This window comes from Equus asinus, chromosome X, assembly GCF_041296235.1.
Source record: "Equus asinus isolate D_3611 breed Donkey chromosome X, EquAss-T2T_v2, whole genome shotgun sequence".
NCBI lineage: Eukaryota > Metazoa > Chordata > Mammalia > Perissodactyla > Equidae > Equus > Equus asinus.
In genome coordinates, this window is record NC_091820.1 from 7557353 (window position 1) to 7575550 (window position 18198).

Below are 18198 nucleotides of genomic sequence, written 5' to 3' on the forward strand. Positions count from 1 at the left end.
AGTGAGTTCTTCTTTTCTACATCTTTCTTAGCAACACATATATATTAGTTTTATTTTGGTTTATTTATGGGAAGATAATTTGCATCACATGTACATCTGTGTGTGTGGGGGGGGAGAAGGAGGGGGAGACAGAGGAAATACTTAGAAATATTGAAAAAGTTTGAAGACCACTCATCTAGTCGTTTTAACTAATTAAATGAAATTAATTTGAACTGTAATATAGCACCCTTACTCATATTCCTCTATTTGTGACTTATAGAATACTATATTCTTTTTCTTAAACACCACATTGTAGTTGTTACATTTACTCCATGCAATAGCCTCAAATTTTTCCATCCTATTCTTTTTCTCTCCCTAGTCATGAGGCAGTGGGTGTGCTTTTCCCCACCCCTAATTGCTTCCCTTTGGTGCACGATCATTTCCTCCCTTCCATTTTCATAAATTCAATATTTGGAACCCAGACAGAGTAAGAAACAAATAGATGTTAAGTGGAAAGAAATCATTATAACCTAACTTTTCCACATTTGTTCTGTCTGGTCTCTCGGAGTTCCCAATTAGTCCTTGTCTTAATTCTTTGGCAAATTTCAGAAACTCTCATAATCCTCAAATTATCATCTTCCAACATTCTTCCCTTGGGAATTCCATGGAAGCCTCCTGCCTCTACACAATCTGAGTAAGAGCCATATTTTATGGAATACCATGAGAGTACTCTTCCAGATGGCCTATTTTGTAACATTCTACAAGTTATATAGATATGTCCTCCCAAGCCTTTCTAATCAGTGGGCTAAGGAGAGCCATTTTACTATTCATTATACCTTTTGCCAATCTTTTCTCACATCTGGGATCATAATTGATGGGTTTTGCTTTTCCCATAGGTAGAACCTTCGTTTCATGGCTCTCATTTTCTTGAGCAGTCCCATTGGCTTCAAACCCTTACTTTCTATAAAAGTAAGATAAAATTGTCCACCAAGAGGCTCTGAAATACAGACAGTGCATTGGAGTTAAAGTGACAGTCCTTGCTGCCCCAAAGCTTATCTGCATGGACATGCTCACAGCCTGGAGGGCAAATAGATTGCACTTGCCAGGGTAAGATAAATGTGCAGGGAAGGAAACAGCACACCCTTGCAGGGCAAACTGAACTGGGCAAATCCACAAAGCTATGGTCAGTGAGCAAAACCCAGCAGGTCGACTGTCTTATATTCGGTAAATGGAAATGTGAGGTGTCTTTTGACCTAATATGCTATCGTGGGGCTATGATTCACACAGCCTTAAAAGACAAATTCTGCAGCAGGCCAGGGGGCTTTTGTCACAATACCATCCTTGAAAAGGTCAGGAAATTAGAAAATATGATGTTTATAATTTTTGTGTACCTAACGAGCCAATTATCTATTAAACAACTGTAAAGAGTGATCGTTTCAGGGAAACACTAAAAGAGTCTTTAAAAATAGTCAGTTGATTCAGTGATTTACGTCATAAAGAAACAGACCATCTTAAGTAACACATGGGCAATAAAAGCAAGCAGATGTTTGCATTCTACCCAGGGCACTAATGGAGGTGCTATGGCACTGTATCAAAGTAAAGTTTGCCATCTTCAGAATTGCCCACTGGAGTTTCAAATACAGCTGCGTAACTGAGTCAACAACTGGCAAGCTTTCCCAACCGCTCTGAGTATCACTGCCTGCTGCAGGTAAGAATTAGTAATTCACTGTTAACATGCTGTGTCAAACTTGTTTCCTGAAATGGATCTTGAAATGTGTGATTGACTGTAAGATCTAAACTTGCCATAAAAACAATTCCTCAGGTTGCTGAATTACAAACATAAGTTATTACGAGCGAAATCACAGTAAAAATAAATGGGCATGTCCAAACCCACAAGACTGGATTTGGAATTTCACGTGCAGGCTCTAAGCCTGGCAGTTCCTGAGTCAAGCACTGGGTACTTGGTGAATCTTGACAGTGGAAATGGATTCAGATACGACAACCTGTCCCTCTCTCTCCCCTGCAGAAATGCAAAGCATTTAATAAATATTAAGCGAGATACTGCTGGCTCAATAAGTGACTCCTGGGACTATGGGAAGCATTTGGAGATTAACCCTTTAGGCCACCAAGCTATCATTCACTACCCTAGAATAATCATTTATCAAATCAGGAATAGCCAACCTCCTCTGGAGCACCTCCCAACTTAGAAGCCTGGGATTCCTGCTACACAAACCTTTTCAAGTAGGGGCTCTTAAAAAGCAAATTGCATTCACACTACTATTGCAGAATAGGACTAATTACAGATTAGACAAGCCCTGGCATCTTCAGGGGTCAGTTTCACTCGAGTGAACCCCACCAGGCCATTAACATGCAGCCATTCCCTGGGACATAGCACTTGGCTGGCTGTCTTCTCATGTGGGCTAACCTTGCCCTCTTGGCCTTTTCCTTTCTCGCTTCTTGCTGTCTTTCACCTGCCCACCTTCACTTCTGTCCTGCCTAATCCTCCTTTCATCAAGACATCTAGAGAACAATGTCTTCTCAACCATCCACAAACTCAACCATGATGACCATTTTTGTCTCATTTTATACTTCTTGATTTTTTATTGTTATCTCCTCACTTCTTACTTTCTTCTGTTATTTACCTTTTTTGCTCATTTGCTTTAACTTTGCAAGCATTTCCCCTGAAGTTCCATTCTCACCATTTCTTTTGTTCTCTCTCTCTCTTTTTTTTGGTCTCTGTTTTTTTCTAGTAATTTGTAGCTTTCCCCTTCTTTTCTTGATCTCTTAGTCCTCCACCTGTTTGTCTGCTGGGCTTTTGTTTATATATGGAGGGTGGGCTTGGCTGGGGAGGGGAGAGTCAATTTTGGTTGCTTTGGGATATCCTTTCCTCTAACATCTCCTGTTTTGTTTTCTTTCCTTTTCTCTTTTTTGTTTTCCTTTCTTCCTGACTGCTTTGGACTTCTACTTATCTTGCAAATCATTATACTTGGTCTTAAAATATTGTGACATTTTACTTCTCTTATATCTTGCATCTGACTTTGAAAAAAATCAGTAAACAATGGCTACAGCTTACCATCCTTAACATATAGAAACTTTCAAACAGATGCATACATCCAAGTATATATAATATATATAGAAATGTACATGGATACATATAGTGTTACTTTATCATTGATAGGGACTCTAGTAGATAAAACAAAAACTGCATGTACTAACACTAGTAAGGGGAAACATTCTACCTGAACCATATAAGCCCTGAAAAGGTCTTGGAACCAGCAATAAAAATTAATTTTAATAAAAACAAATATATTTTGGCATATAACAATATAAACCTTTCATTGGAATCACTAGTATTATATATTAAAATCTAAAATTATCTTTGAAATTCCTGATTAACAGCAATGAATTATATACGAGACACAAACACATACAGACACACCACTGTTATTTTCCCCACAGAAGGCAGGTCATTTATAAATAAACTTTTGTATAATCTAAAACTCATATATTGACATACGCTACCAAAATACAGCCTAGAGTAAGCAGAGAAACAAATAAATCAAATGGACAAGTATATATAAAATAGGCTGTTTCAGAGATAACACAGGACAGATTTTATTAACTAATTTATGACCTACAATCTGTTGGCGGAGGCCTTCCTCCTCCCTGCTTCAGTCTTTCTGTGCAGGATAAACAGACCAGAAGGCCGGATGGTATACAAAGCTCACATCTTTATCTTTGCAAGAGCTTTATTTGGGGGCCTGGAAACAGAAGTTCTCACCATTTTTCATTCATTGTAATGTTTGATGTGTTTTCTCTTTGCTGCGACCTTCACTCTGGATCATTCTACCAGGTTCCTTCATTATCTTTGAACTATTGGCAAATGATTTATTGGCAGGTAACTACATACATGGCAAAGTTAACTCTTCTCTGGTTTGACACTGTTTAGCTCTGGCTTCATTCTGTTGCATTGTGACTCCTAAAACATCCAGACTTGGAACAACTACTATTGCACATGCTAATTGGAAGTTTCTATGGAATGCTCCTGCTTTGAACTCAGCAAAACTAAAACCAAGTGGGTCTTTATAAAGTGAGATGGCAGCCCCTCTGAGAGATACAATTCAGATTTAGAATGGCCTTCTTAAACTGCTCTTGTATCTTGAAATGTGTTTGCACCAAAATGGACCATGTAGAGAAAAAATTATTAAGGCAGGGGAAGGTAGAGGAAAGAGGAAGGTCTTAAAAATGTGCCTAAGACTTCTATTTCAGATAACAACTTCCACTCTACTTCCTTCCCCACTCCTCCCACACACCCAAACTCAGTCTGGTTGTATACAGTAAAATCTCAAATATTCAGATGGAGGACCAAGTACAATGTAGTTATCTGAAAGTTCACATAAATGTTTCACAATCTTCCACCCAAACATTATGCAAGTGAAATGACAAAATGGAATGCCTCCTACTCTCTCCCAAACGCTTTTCTATATGAAAATAAGTGTTTCTTGTGGGGAAAAATAACTAAATTGGGTTTTGATGGAAAACAATCTTCCTGATAATTCAGTGAGAGATAAATCCAGCTCTAAAATAAAGAGATTTAATAGTGTGTGTTAGGAACAAAGAGAAAGAAATGCAACAAGGCAACAGGAGGAGAATTTTGGTAGTGGTTTGGATCCTAAATGCCAGAACACCTGCAGAGAGGGAAGCTAATACCTGGATTCCACAGGGCTTAACTCCCTCCTCCCCTTCACCTGCCCATTCCAAGCTTTTCCTAACCCTATGGCTGCAGCTTTCACTGCCTAATGGCTCCCTTTAATGACAGAATATTTGGAAGCCAGAAAGGAATTCGCTGAGGTCACTCAAGGGCAGTGGAATTACACATGTCGTATAAAATGCTCTTGCTAAATTGATGCTAGAAAAACAGAATGGTAAAACCTTCACCCAAAGCCTACAGGGAGTGCGAAGTTAATCGAGTGTGCTCATCTGTTAGTGCAAACTCTCGGGTTACATTTTCCTAAATCCTATAGTCCTCTTACAAGTGATAAGGGATCTCAGCTGAGAAAAGCAATGTAGCTTATTCCTATATGGGATCCCTTAATCCAGGTTGAAGGCAAGGAGGAAAGGGGGTTGGAATGAAATAGAAGGAATTCACCAGACAACTGAAGTTAATAGCTGCCCTGTACATTATCAACAAGGAGAAAACTTCACTTAGGTAAACTTACAGAGTGTTGAGATCTCAGCTGTCAAAATTTTCACACACCATCCCACCCCACAGGAAGTTATTGAAAATAGCTATTCTTCTTCTAGGTTTCATTGCTAGTGAATGTGTGGAGTAATAACAGTAACTCATGTATGTAGACCTTTGACCATATATGAAGTTATTTTGATTGTCTCAGCAACCCTGTGAGGTGGATGTTTGTCTCATTTTTAAAGATGGGAAAACTGAGACTCAGAGAAACTTAGCATCATACATCTAGTAAATGGATGAGCTAGGGCTTGAACCCACGTCAAGACTTTCAGCCCCACGGCTCATGCATTTTCCACTCCCTCATGCTACAAATGATTCCTCTCCTTACCCCCAAACTAGGTCAACTTTCACTGTTCCCTACATCATTAGTGACACCACTATCCCTCTAGTTAGGTGAACCAAATTCCTAGTAGTCTACCTTGACACATCCTGGTCTCTCTCCATTGCCCATGTCCCATTCATCACCCACTCCTGTCTATTTCACTTCTGAAATATAACTGAAATTCATCCACTTCTCTTCATCTCTGCCACCATGATATTAGAATAAGTAGACATCATCTTTCCCTGGACCCCTCTCTTAGGCTCCTGTCTGGTTCACCCCCACTGACTCTTATGCTCCTCTGATCTGTTCTCCAGGTTGCTGCCAATGTGGCCCTTCTGAAAGATAAATGTCATTCCTTGTTGAAAACTCTCTAATACAGTCTGGCCATTTCCTACCCCTCCAAACACACTGACTCACATCTTTTCCTACTAGTTCTCAGTTTAAGCATCCTTTCTTGGGGAAGGTTTCTCTGACTTCCCTCCCAATTAGGTAAGTCCTCCCAGTACAAACTCATGGCACATATAGCTACACTTTACAGCTTTTATTCTAGGTGCACCTTTACCCTTGTTTGCATGATATTTCATCAATATTTGTCTCCTACACTAGACTGTTGTCTACTTGAGTGCAGGCTCCACTTTAGCCTTAGCATGTAGAACGACGCCTGGTTCAGAGCAAGAATTTGATAAATACTGTTGAATGAATGTTGAGCTTCTCCTTTTTGTTTTCCTCTTTTCCTGCCCTCTCTCCATTCCCGTATCCTCATCCCTATCCCATTCCTTGTCCCATATTCACGGAATATTGGTCTCTTACTTAGTATTAATTGAAAAGAAATCCATGTCAAAGCAGTAAGTATGGTGACTACAGGCGTTGCTCTCTCTAGAGCCATTACTTTCCTCTAGGGCATTCTTGATGCCTTAAAAGACAATTAAATCATTCTTAATGCTGAGATTTTAGGCATCCCTGTGGGATGGGGGAGATACATACACTCTATTTCATGAGTTCTCAGGGAATTATTTCTAGTTTAAGATAGTGTATATTGGGATATATCTTACACTTGTTCCTGCCCAGGTTATAGTCATGATATAATTGTCGTTGCCTGGCCATGAACTTTCTCGGTCATAGAAATTCATATTATTATTACTTCTGTTGATTTCCAGGCATTATTTGAAACAAGCCTCATCCATTAGGAGAAGAGAAGTCACATGTCTGGCAAAGCCTCTTAAAGAAATAGAAAGGAGAAAGGGTTTCCTTCAGGCCAGAGAGAGATCCTCTCAGGGCTTAGGTGGGACTGGAAGAAAGTTGTCTGGACAGATACTCAGGAGATCTATGGAACCCATCAAGCATGCTGGTTCTTAAGGCATTTGTGGACGTGTGTTAGAAGGATTAAAGAATTAGCTCACTGAGAAGTGTAGTAACTTGATGGACATTCCTGGGGGTCCAAATGGACAACTGCATTCCCAGGTAGGACCATTTGAGGAAGGAATATAGTTCTGGTTGTTATCTTTTGGTAGAGACTCAGAGACAGTAGAGAAGCTCTTTTAAAAGAAATGCTTATATTTTGGCACAAAGCATGATGGCATGGTGCAGAAAAGCACACACATGACAACTCCAACTGAAAAGATATTTAGAAAAGTTGGAATCTTAAAAAGTTTATTTTGCCTATATTTTCCATTTTGTGTATGCACAGGAGGAATATATTCTTTTTAAAAAAAATGGTCTAAATAAGCCTAAAAGAATTCTTTCAATAAATGTAGCATAAAATATTTAAATGCTTAGAAAACATTGTGTTATAGTCTAATTGGAAGAATTTTGTTTTCTTTCCTAGTGTTGTATCTTATAATAGATGATATCTCAAGTTCAATAACAATAAGTCAGAAGTAGAGAGTCACTTGATCTACATTTTGATAAAGCCACTGCTATGGACTGAAAGGTGTCCCCTTACCAAGTTCATATGTTGAAGCCTTAACCCGCAATGTGATGGTATTTGGAGATGGGGCCTTTGGGAGGTAATAAGGGTTAGATGAGGTCACGCAGTGAGGCTTTCATGACAAGATTAGTGCCTTTATAAGAGGAAGAGAGAGAGATTGCTCTCTCCTCATCATGTGAAGACACAGCAAAAAGGTGGCTATCTGCAAGCCTGGTGGAGAGCTCTCACCAGACATTGAATCTGCTGACACCTTGATCTTGGACTTCCCAACCTCTGGAACTGTGAGAAATAAATGTCTGGTATTTAAGCCACTCAGTCTATGGCATTTTGTTATAGCAGCCTGAGCTGACCAATCAGCTGCCTTGCTTCCTCATGGTACCAACACTGTATGGTCCCCACTTGCCTTAGCCAAGAGTGAATTGTCGTCAGGGCACATCAGCCCATGGGACACATTCTCTCCACATCACAGGAACTACATCAAATTAAACGTTACATTCCACTGGGGTGGGATGTGGTGCGTTGGGAGTAGGAGAAAGAGAGTGGGATCTGAGTGTAACCTTGGGGGCATAACACCTTTACAGAGGTCCATCCTCAAGACACCTGGAAAACCATTGTTATGAACTGAAGCCAGGGAAATGTTCTACTTGTTGTTAATAAAACAAGTGGCTTTTATCAATGAATTTACTGCCATTGCTGTGGGAAAAGCTTTCAAGTTGTCAAATTAATAAGTACACACTGAGTATTTTTTGCTTTGTTTATAAAATGTATTACTTGTGGGAAAACACTTTAAAAGGGGGAAACTTACGTTTGAGGTAACATAGATTGCTAGAGAAGGAAGAAGCCTTTAGAACAAGGGTCTCAAACACAAACTCTTACAGGGGACAAATAGGTAACACAAATAAGCAAAGAGGACCTGGTACAAGACATTAGAAAGTATATTATGCCTCACTGAAAAGCAAGTTTTAAATCACCAAGTGGGAAAAATTACATACGGGCCACCAGTGTGTGTCAATTTCTACTTCTTCAATTCCTTGTTTACTTGAAGATGCCTAATTTACTCCCACCCATTTCATATCCAACTAATACTTATTGATTGGCTTCATGCCCAGCATTGCGCTAGGTGCTTTCATGGACATGACCATTTTCAATACTCATAACTGCCCAATGAATTGTGTATTTACATCTCCATTGATAGATGAGGAAATTGAATCCCAGAGAAGTTGAGGATGACTTGGCCAAACCCACCATCCACTGCTTTGGAAGAAACTTGGGAAACACTGCTATTCTTTTGTTTCTTAACTTTAAGCCAAGTATAGCAGTTCGAGTAAACTTGTTCTCTGTTCTCTAGTAGTTTATATACTGTTCTGTTCCCCAAGGCAATACATGATGAGTGTGTCAGTACAGATCTAAATAACTGCACAATTAGATACTCAGGGGGGAAAATAATTTTGGTTTAAATAACCAAGGCCTCTGTTGCAGAACAATACCTATAAATAATGCAGCATTTCTTGGCTCAAGCTCTTTGACCAAAATTCCAATTCTGTCACGTGTTAAAACCCAAACTGTCAAATTGAGGAGGTTCTGCTTAATTTCATTTCTGTCTCAAGTTTAGACAAGTGAAGAGCAACTCACAAGAGAGTGTGAGCATATGAGCATATATAGTTTAGAGCCATTGTTTATGCAGATCCAGCTATTAAGTATCAAGCATATCTGAGAATGCTACATTCCACAAAGTACTGTTATACATTTTTATTTTCCTTTTAAATAAAAAATAAAATTAACTGAATCCTTGGCAATAATATATAAAGTAACTCATTTTTTTTGAAAGGTTCACTCTCAGAAGATTCCCTTATATGTAATTGCAAGCAATTAATTAAAAAATGGAAATGTACTTTCACATTTAACTAGAAGTCCTACTCCTGTCTATCACCTCACCAGCTAACCTTTTTTCAAATATAAATATAGTTTAAATTGGTTTTGCCAATGCCCTAGATACTTGGAAAATCCTACTGGCACAAACCAGTTATTAATTCGCGGTCCGTAATTCTAAGCCTTACATATACAAACTTAGAAGTAACAGCAGCTTCTCTTGTCTGCTTCATAAGAATTGTCACTGGAACTTGTACCTTAATAATTTCCAGTGGTTAAAAGCCAATATAAAAGCTATCAAGTTACCTGGTACTATGGAAATATTTCTTCTTCATGTGGTGCCCTAGGAACCTCTGACAATCCAAGAAAGTATGGTCTTGAAAATTACACTAACAAAGCATAAAGAGGCATCATCCAGCTCTCTGCCATTTATACATGCTCTGCAAGGAGCAAGGTGGCATCTTTCTTTAGTAAGTATACCAACGTCATTGGCATCTACCTGACATGGAAATCCTTTGGTCACTGAAAGTGTGAACATCTTGACGTGTGTGTTGCCTGCTTTATGCCCACCAGTTGGGAAGCTCTGACTTAAAGAATGTCCCTCAGGATGATCAGCAAAAAAGTGAGTGATTGAGTAAGTTTGTAGCAAATCATACTCATATACTGCATACGATTCAGGTAATGATTTCTTTTCGCAGAAATGCTATCGGTTGCATGAAGATTTGGTTTAAACTCATCTGTCTCTTATATACCCACTTTTCCTCCAGAATACTTAGCATAGGACTTCAAAAGGCACTCAATAAATATTTGCTGAATGAATCTAACAGGAATTAATAACGCAAAATGTTTCTGAAAAGGTAATTGATGTCAAATGCTAGGCAGAGAAAGCCAAGAAAGTTCACCAGGGATAGGAATGTTGTGTACAAATTTGGTACAGTGTCCAAGGAAAGAATTTACATTTAATAAATAACTTTTGAAACCAGGTTCTTTTATGTCATTGCCTCTGGACTAGGCCACAACGGTGGTGGGAAAATCCCAGCCATACAAACTGTGATAGCAGTTTGAGAAAGGGAAGTATAAATGATAACTAAATGTTAGAAAGCATCCCATGAGGAAACACTTTGCCATCAGCTCTCCAGACCTTTAAGAATAGAACAACACACACACACATGCGCACGCGCACGCGCACACACACACACGAACACCTCTTTAAATTCTTTATGGAATAAAAACGGCAAACTGGATGACCTACAGAAGGTCTTGACATCGCTACCATTGCATGAAATGTGATAAAAATTAGGATATTTTTCTTTACATTGAGCTCTAAGGCTCAGGTTAACAGCATAGCATTATTTTGACTTGCTCAATCTATATTCTGGGCCTAGATTGTCAAAGACAGTTTCCTAGCTTTCGTACATCATGACAGATATAGAAATTGATCCTATCTGTACAACATATTGGGGCAAACTAAGGGAGCTTTGCGGTCCACAGACAACCTTTGGGGGGATACGCCAAGCCCAGGAACAGCTTAATGGCCCAGATACCAAGAGGAATCAACATCTGGGCATGTCTGCAATCCACTCATCATCTACTAGTGCTCTGTAGCCCATGCGTTGGGAAGCTTTGCCTTAAAGAATGTTTTTCAGGATGATCAGCCAAAAAATGAGCTGTCAGGTAAGTTTGCAGCAAATCACACTTCATATGTTGCACTTTTTCTGGGAATCACAACGCATATTAACAAGTGAACACATTAAGGCTCTGAGAAGACCTGTTTCTCTTATTTTGCCCAGTATTTTTCAATCTCCTTTAACCAGGACACTTACCAACATCTCATGGACCTAAGAAGGCTGCCAAATAGTTACATCCTCCACACAAGCACACAGTAACAGTGACTCGAAAAGGGCTAATGCGACACTACAGCATGCTAACTGCCTTTCACTGGAGGATTAGTTCTGACCCTAAAATAACTTTAATCTCTCAAGAAGGAATCCTCTTGGACCTCTATTAACGCCAAAGTGTTAAATACTATAATCACTATTATTGCCCCCAAATGAGCTGCCGAGGAGCCAAGGATAAGCAGATTCAGGAGTTGGGGCTCCCAGTCATCTCCAGTAATTCATATGCCACTGGCAAGGAGAACTCTAAACATGAGATTCAAAAACACTATGCTTAGCCCCGGCCCTCCTCAGCCCCAGAGACTTAGCTATCTTTCTGGTTATATATTCCCTTGGCTGTTGATGTAATTAGTGTATAATAACTGTGTACATATCAACTCACAGGAAAAACGGCAGACGTGCTGGTTGATTTGGCTTGGGGCCATCTCATCGGCAGGGTGAGACAACCTGGTATAAACATCTGTTATTAACCGTATATTTTAAACTAGTGTTTTGTGTCTCCTGGGTTACTGATTCCCACCGAAAGCAGCACAATATCAAGACTCCTGTTTTTCTGAGCAGCACCTAGGAGGTAACAAGCTTCAAACATTTGCATTAGTCTCCTCAGTTCTGCTGCTTGTGCTATTAAGAATTGTATTTACTAAAACGTCTACTGTAACACACACACGGCATTTCTAGGTTTCATTCTCATAGAGATGATGAGCAGGTTTCATTGAAACTGCATTACTGGGAGTAGTTATGCTTTTTCAAGTCAAGGGCCCTACATAAAGCCCGCCATCGCTTTTGTTTTTATGAATAAGCTGTTGCCAATTCCTGTATTAAATCAATAGCCTCACTAGGGAATGGAGCATGACTTGCAATTTTTTAAAAAGTGGTCATTCTCTCAAATCTGCTTGTTTGTGCTGATTAATTTTCATGAAATTAATTTAATAAACTAATTTCTTAATATGAAAAATCAGAAATTAGGTCCTCATGCCACTTGCCACAATCAGTAGCACAATCCTGCTCCCCAAACTCTTAGGATTAAGTCACTGTGTGTGACAGAAAACAATAATATTTCTTTGATAGATGAGCAGTCAAATTATTCAAAACAAATATCCAAGCTAACTCATTTAAGAAAACCACCTTGCCATGAAAAAAACAAAAAATAAAAATTTGTACCTGAGTCCAAATTACTTTTGACAGTTATAAAATCGACTTTCTTTTAAAAAGTTTTACCTCTGCCCCAGAACTCAGTTGGAATAGTTTTTTCTGCTTTCCCGGTTGCCTCTTATAATTGGCCATTCACAAGTATAACTAAAATTCCCCTGCAAGTCTGTTAAACACTTTCACATTTCCATGTTTAATTACATTCAGATTGAGATTTTTGTATACATATAGAATATAGCAAAATTTTAACTCAATCGACCGCAATGCCTTTGACATAAAGCGTTTTTTCATCATTCTCGCCTTATATATAAATAGACAGACGCTAGTTGTCAAAATGCGAGTGAGCTTCTTTACATTGTCTAGAACAAAGAGCCCAGCTCGGCTTCTTTCTTTCCTCAGTGTCTCGGAAGGTGTCCTTTATTACATGTGCAGGATGCAAGGATTTTGCTGCTGCATAAATGAAAAATGATACCTTCAGACTGCCTTTTTAGTGACAAATTGCACTTCTGCAGAATATCACACTGCCTGTGGTTTTAAGAACCCCACTTAAATTTACTATTACTTCCTTGGGGATTCAGCTTCTCACAAAGCACCCTAAAGCTTATTTCCACTGTTTTAGAGTGCAACAAAGATAAGAAAGTTTGCTCGTTAAGATGGTATAGAAACTCTTGGCCAGTGAAAACACTCTCTGGAATGCCTAACGTGCTATAACCATTGCTTCTGTGGATTCCTGGTGTACAAAACGGCCAGGGCAAGTTTTCTGGAGGTATCTGCGAAGCATTGTGCTTGTTCAGGAAGGAGCCGTGGGGTTAGAGGCTGAGCTGTGCCTCTCCCTTTGCTTCCTGGGTGAGAGCAGTACGGCGAGCCACTGAGCAGAAGCGAGCAGAGAGAGATCGGTAAGACTCACCAGGTTCCCCATCTTTCCCAGGACGGGGTTTTTGTTCCTCAACTGTGATCTGGAAGAGGCAAACCTGTAGGTCCTCCAGGCAGGCTGCCTCGGATCAGCTGAATGGCTGGGGCGTTCAGGAAGCTTGCTCTGTCCAGCTCGGAATCACTCCCCCTCTCCAGGCTGTGTGCTTACACGCCTCCCAGTCAGCGCAAAATTCTGCCAAACTCAGGTCAGCCTAACAGGTTTCCTTATATAGGTAAACATGAATTGCATTCCTGGTGAAAGAAGTTAACTAGGAATGCTGGTAACCTGGTTAACTCTACACACGCCAGAATGGCTCAGAGACAGTCAGCCTGCATAGGGTTTGGTTGCAGTACAAAGGGATTTGTGCGATTTAATTAAAATCATCTTTATCCTGGCAGTCTGTAAAATTGGCCCTTCTAGTAGAACTGCGAGTCAACAGCTAGTATTTCATATCATGGTCTGTGACCAACCTTATATTATCTGAGGGAATTGTAGGGAGCAAAACCAAAGTGTAGGATATTATCATTTGTCTTTCATGTTTTTAAAACCAGAGTAACTTGTCTTGAAATTATTTTCAAGGAAGTGAATAGAACATGTGATAGGAAGAGAATGTGAATAAACTTCCATCAAATAAGGCTCAAATGCCTTATGTGAGCATAGTAACTACTAGTTATTCAACTTTCCCAGGCCTTGAGTAGATAATGCAATCTGAGCATTTTGAGTTTTCTCCCTTTACAGTACAGTAATTGCTACTGTATTTTTTGATGGGCAAAATGAAACATAATGACATTTATTTATTCCCCATCAAATAACCCTCCTGAACCCACATACTGAAGTGCTATTTGATGGTTTCAGGAAAGAAATCTAAGATGTATGAATTTGCATAATTATATGTAAAAATTTTTAAATAACTTCCTGGACTTAAGAAGATGACAAAATACATCTTTAAAAGAACTCTGTAAGGCCTAAGTCTAGGCTCAAAACATAGTTTTTAAATGTAAATATGTAACATATCAATTGTCTAATAATTGACTCTTTCCTCCTATATTTATCTATTACCTAGTAAAATAATTCTTTTTAATTCTCACCAATTGCATGAAGTCCTAATGTGAAGTAGAGACTCAAGACTTTCCAATATCCAAGTATTGGAGGTATTGGAGGTGAAGATTGCCTGCTAAATAAAACTTACCTTAAAATGAATCATTTGTCCTTATTTCATCCACTGGCTGACTGCTCCCTGAGTAGTGACAGTCTTAGTAAAAATAGCTCAGCACTGTTATTTTAGGTCTCTGCTTGGGAAGGGGGAGAGAATGAATGTTTACACACTACTTAAGCTAGCACCAACACAAACCAATGGTAAAGAGTTTCTGCTAAGAGCTGTAAAGTACAGAAATCACACTATTGGGAAGGGTAACTAATCTTTGAATAACATTTTACATTGGGCAAAGACTTTAACTTACAACTTCTCTTCATATCTCCACAGGAACACTATGAAGTGTGTGTTATTATTTCCTTTTCTTGATAACAGAATTGACTCACAGAGATAAAATGATTGGTTCAAAGTCTCATGATCAGTTTGTGGCAAATCCAAAATCCCAGATCTTCTAGAATTTAACTCCAATAGAATTTCTAAAAATAGAATCAACTTTAAGAGACAGAAGAACATTAAAATGGTAGTTTTCCATGTTCAAATATAATTTTTAATAATCATATGTCCAGAGAGTTTAAATGCAATATACAAAGTGATTAAAATACTCTTTATAAGGTCATAACTTACTGCTAAAATGATTGCATCTAATGACTCCAGAAAGACCATAAAATGAGATAGGAAGTGTATTTTTATTGAATACGAATTTGGGTTATAAAATATTATGAAAATATAACTTTGCAAATATTGCACACATTTTTCTGTTCACAGTACACACATTTCTATTGTATCAAGTTAAGACTTATCTTGACTCCCCCACTGGAATGAATATTAGTGTTTTCTACTTATTGGGTTTTCATTAATCTTAAATAAAACTCTGTGTGCCATGCTAGGTAAATGGCTTTCATGAATATAGTCCATTTATGACGCTGCCCCCTTTATGTTCTCATAATTCCCGCTGAAGCAAGTTCTGTTTATGCAGGAACCTTAGACTTTATTAACATGTTGATGCAAGACAAAGAATGCATTTTTTTTTTCCAGGGCAGGCTAAACCTTTAAGTGCCTTAAGCTGGCCTCCAAATTTGTTCTTACAATTCTAAGCAAACAATCATTTAGGTTTTAAACACAAAATATCTTAGGCTATAATTATTGAATTGGAAGGTCAAAATGAAATTTGGATCTCAAAGTAGCGTATTTCAAAGAGGGAACATAACCCTTTGCTAAATCCATTTTGGATGCCTCAAGAAATGATTTGGGAAAGGCTGGGTCACTGAAGCTGCATGAATTCAACCTAACCATAGAAGACCCCAATGAGAGAGTACTTGCAGCCGAATAATTACACCATGCCAAAAAACAGTACTTATGGGAAACCAAATAAAATACAAGACCTACTTGAAGGGGAGAAAATATCATTGTGGTTTAAAGAAAAGATCAGAGGATAGATTTTAGAAGTTCCCAATGACATATAACTAATGAGCAGTCGAGCTATAATTCAAATCTCAGTCCATCAGACTCCAGAACGCTTGGTATTTCTACTGTACCCGGGGTGTACCACACCATCCAAGAAAGAGCAAATTCCTTAGAGTCAGAAGATGCTTCTGGTTCCACCTCTTGGTTGTGTGACCTTTGGTAAGATACTTATGTTTCTGAGCCTCGCCTCCAAAGTAGAAATAAAAATGGCTGCACATCTCACAGATTCCTGAAAGTACCCAACGAGATTTTTAAAAAAATCATTCCACATATATTTATTGATGCTTCTTACAGTCCAGGAATTCAGCTAGGTCCTAGGACTATAGCCATGAGCAAGTTAGGCGTGTCCTCCTCTCATGGAGCTAACAATCTTAAAGGAAAGACTGTGTACATCTATATTGTGGCATGTGAAACTCTAAAGTTTCCCTAAATTTTTCATAATACAGGACTGTTTAATTGAATTTCCACATCAATGTAGAAATATTAATAGACAAATGTCCAAGCTAATCTTCTCACTGTAGTTAATGCAGGTTACTCTCACTGGCTAAAGGCTGGCCTTAACATGATTAGACTTGGTGGACCTGGGCTGAATCAAATAAGGTAAATATCAGGGAAAAGTAAAACTTGATGCATCCGTCATATCATCACAATGTCCTTTTATCTAACAATTGAGGAGGACCAGTAGGTTCAATTGAAAAATATCTTGAAGATGTTCAGGAAGCTGGATTTATTTTTACATGGAATTATTTTTATCATTTATTCTGTATATAAAGAAGTGGAAAAGCATAAGAAAGATTCCTAAATATTGTAGCTAGTTATCTAACTACTAATCTATTATTAATCCACTTCCATGCAATAAACATTTAATTGGTGCATACTATGGATAAGGGTCTGTGAAGGATACATACAGAAAAGGAAACACAGAAAAAGAATGGTCCCTATCTTTAATGGAGCTTTCTAGAAAAATGTTATGGTGCTCAATATCTGTATCAGGCAGGATGGGTGATGTTATGCTCTGGTAACAAGCAACCCCCAGATCTCAGTGGCTTAAAACAACAAAAGTATATTTCTCACTCATTTTGCATGTTTACACAGATCAACAGGGAGGGCTCTCTTACTCATATCCACTCAGGAACCCAGGCTGATGAAGGTTCCTTTCAACACATACTTCCATGGTTGCTGAGACAGGAAACAGGAACTTGGTAAATCATGCACCTGCCTTTCAAAACTTCACTCCACAAGAGACACTCAAACTTGCGCTCACATTTCATTGGCCAGAGCAAGTCATCTGGCCCTGCTTAACTTCAAAGAAAGAGAGAGAGAACTAGAATACATGATGAATGAAGACATGACATATATGGCAAACCATTTGGCTGGAGGAAAGGATCAATTAGGTAGGCATATTCAATACCCCATATGGCATATAATGACTGGCATTTTAAGTTTGGAAATTACTGACTAGATCCAATTTCCAAAAGAGTGGGAGCTTAAAGGTGGACTCAAAGATTATCAGTGATTCTGGCTGAACCTTGAGGGAAACAGTGACATTTAAAAAGGATGTCCTGAGGCAGGCTCTTCTTAATATTTCTATCAGTTACTTGAGTGATGAAATAAAAGAGAAGTTGATTTAATTTGCAGATGGTGCCAAATTGGATAGCTAGCACCTCAGAGGATTGTATTATAATTCAAAATGACCTTGAAGAGTAGGGGAAAAGATGACGTTAAGAAAGAAGCTTGTGTTCAATAGTGACAAATAGAGGACTGGAATGAAAGGTCTAAGAAATACGTGGTAAAAAAAAAAAACTATATTGAGCTAATTCTAGCCAATAAGTTGAATATATACTGGCAGCTTAGCACTCTTACTTGTAAAGCCTTTGGTATGGTGGTATTAACCACGTAAGCACTGCAAAATAGGCATTCTCAGAGTACTGCTTCATTAGGGATCCACATTTCAAGAAAGAAGAGCTCAGAGCAAATTCAGAAGCAAAAGCAGAAATTTCCAAAAGACCAATGCTCTAGGTCAGGAGTCAGCAAACTTTTTCTGCAAATGGCCAGATAGTAAATATTTTCGACTTTGCCAGCCATAAGCCTCTCTGTTGCCTCTACTTGACTCTGCTGTTGTGGTCCAAAATAGCCATAGATAATGTGTAAAGGAATGAATGTGTGTGTTCCAATAAAACTTTATTTACAAAACCAGGAAATCAACCTTGGGCTATACTTTGCAGATTCCCAGTCTCTACCTTATCAGAAGGGTCCCAGATGGCAAAGTACTCAAATTGATT

At 38.6% G+C, this 18198-nt stretch overlaps 1 protein-coding gene across 2 annotated transcripts in view; it reads right to left on the bottom strand.

The window, feature by feature from the left end:
• The window catches only part of MID1 (midline 1), a 345700-nt gene extending 332273 nt beyond the window's left edge, over positions 1–13427 (bottom strand). The window contains exon 1 of one of the 2 annotated variants that reach the window (XM_014855401.3): positions 13294–13427. The gene's annotated coding sequence lies outside the window, so the exon portion shown is untranslated. The remainder of the gene's footprint in view (positions 1–13293) is intronic. The other variant, XM_070502346.1, reaches the window with a different exon arrangement.
• Between the last annotated feature and the right edge of the window lie 4771 nt (positions 13428–18198).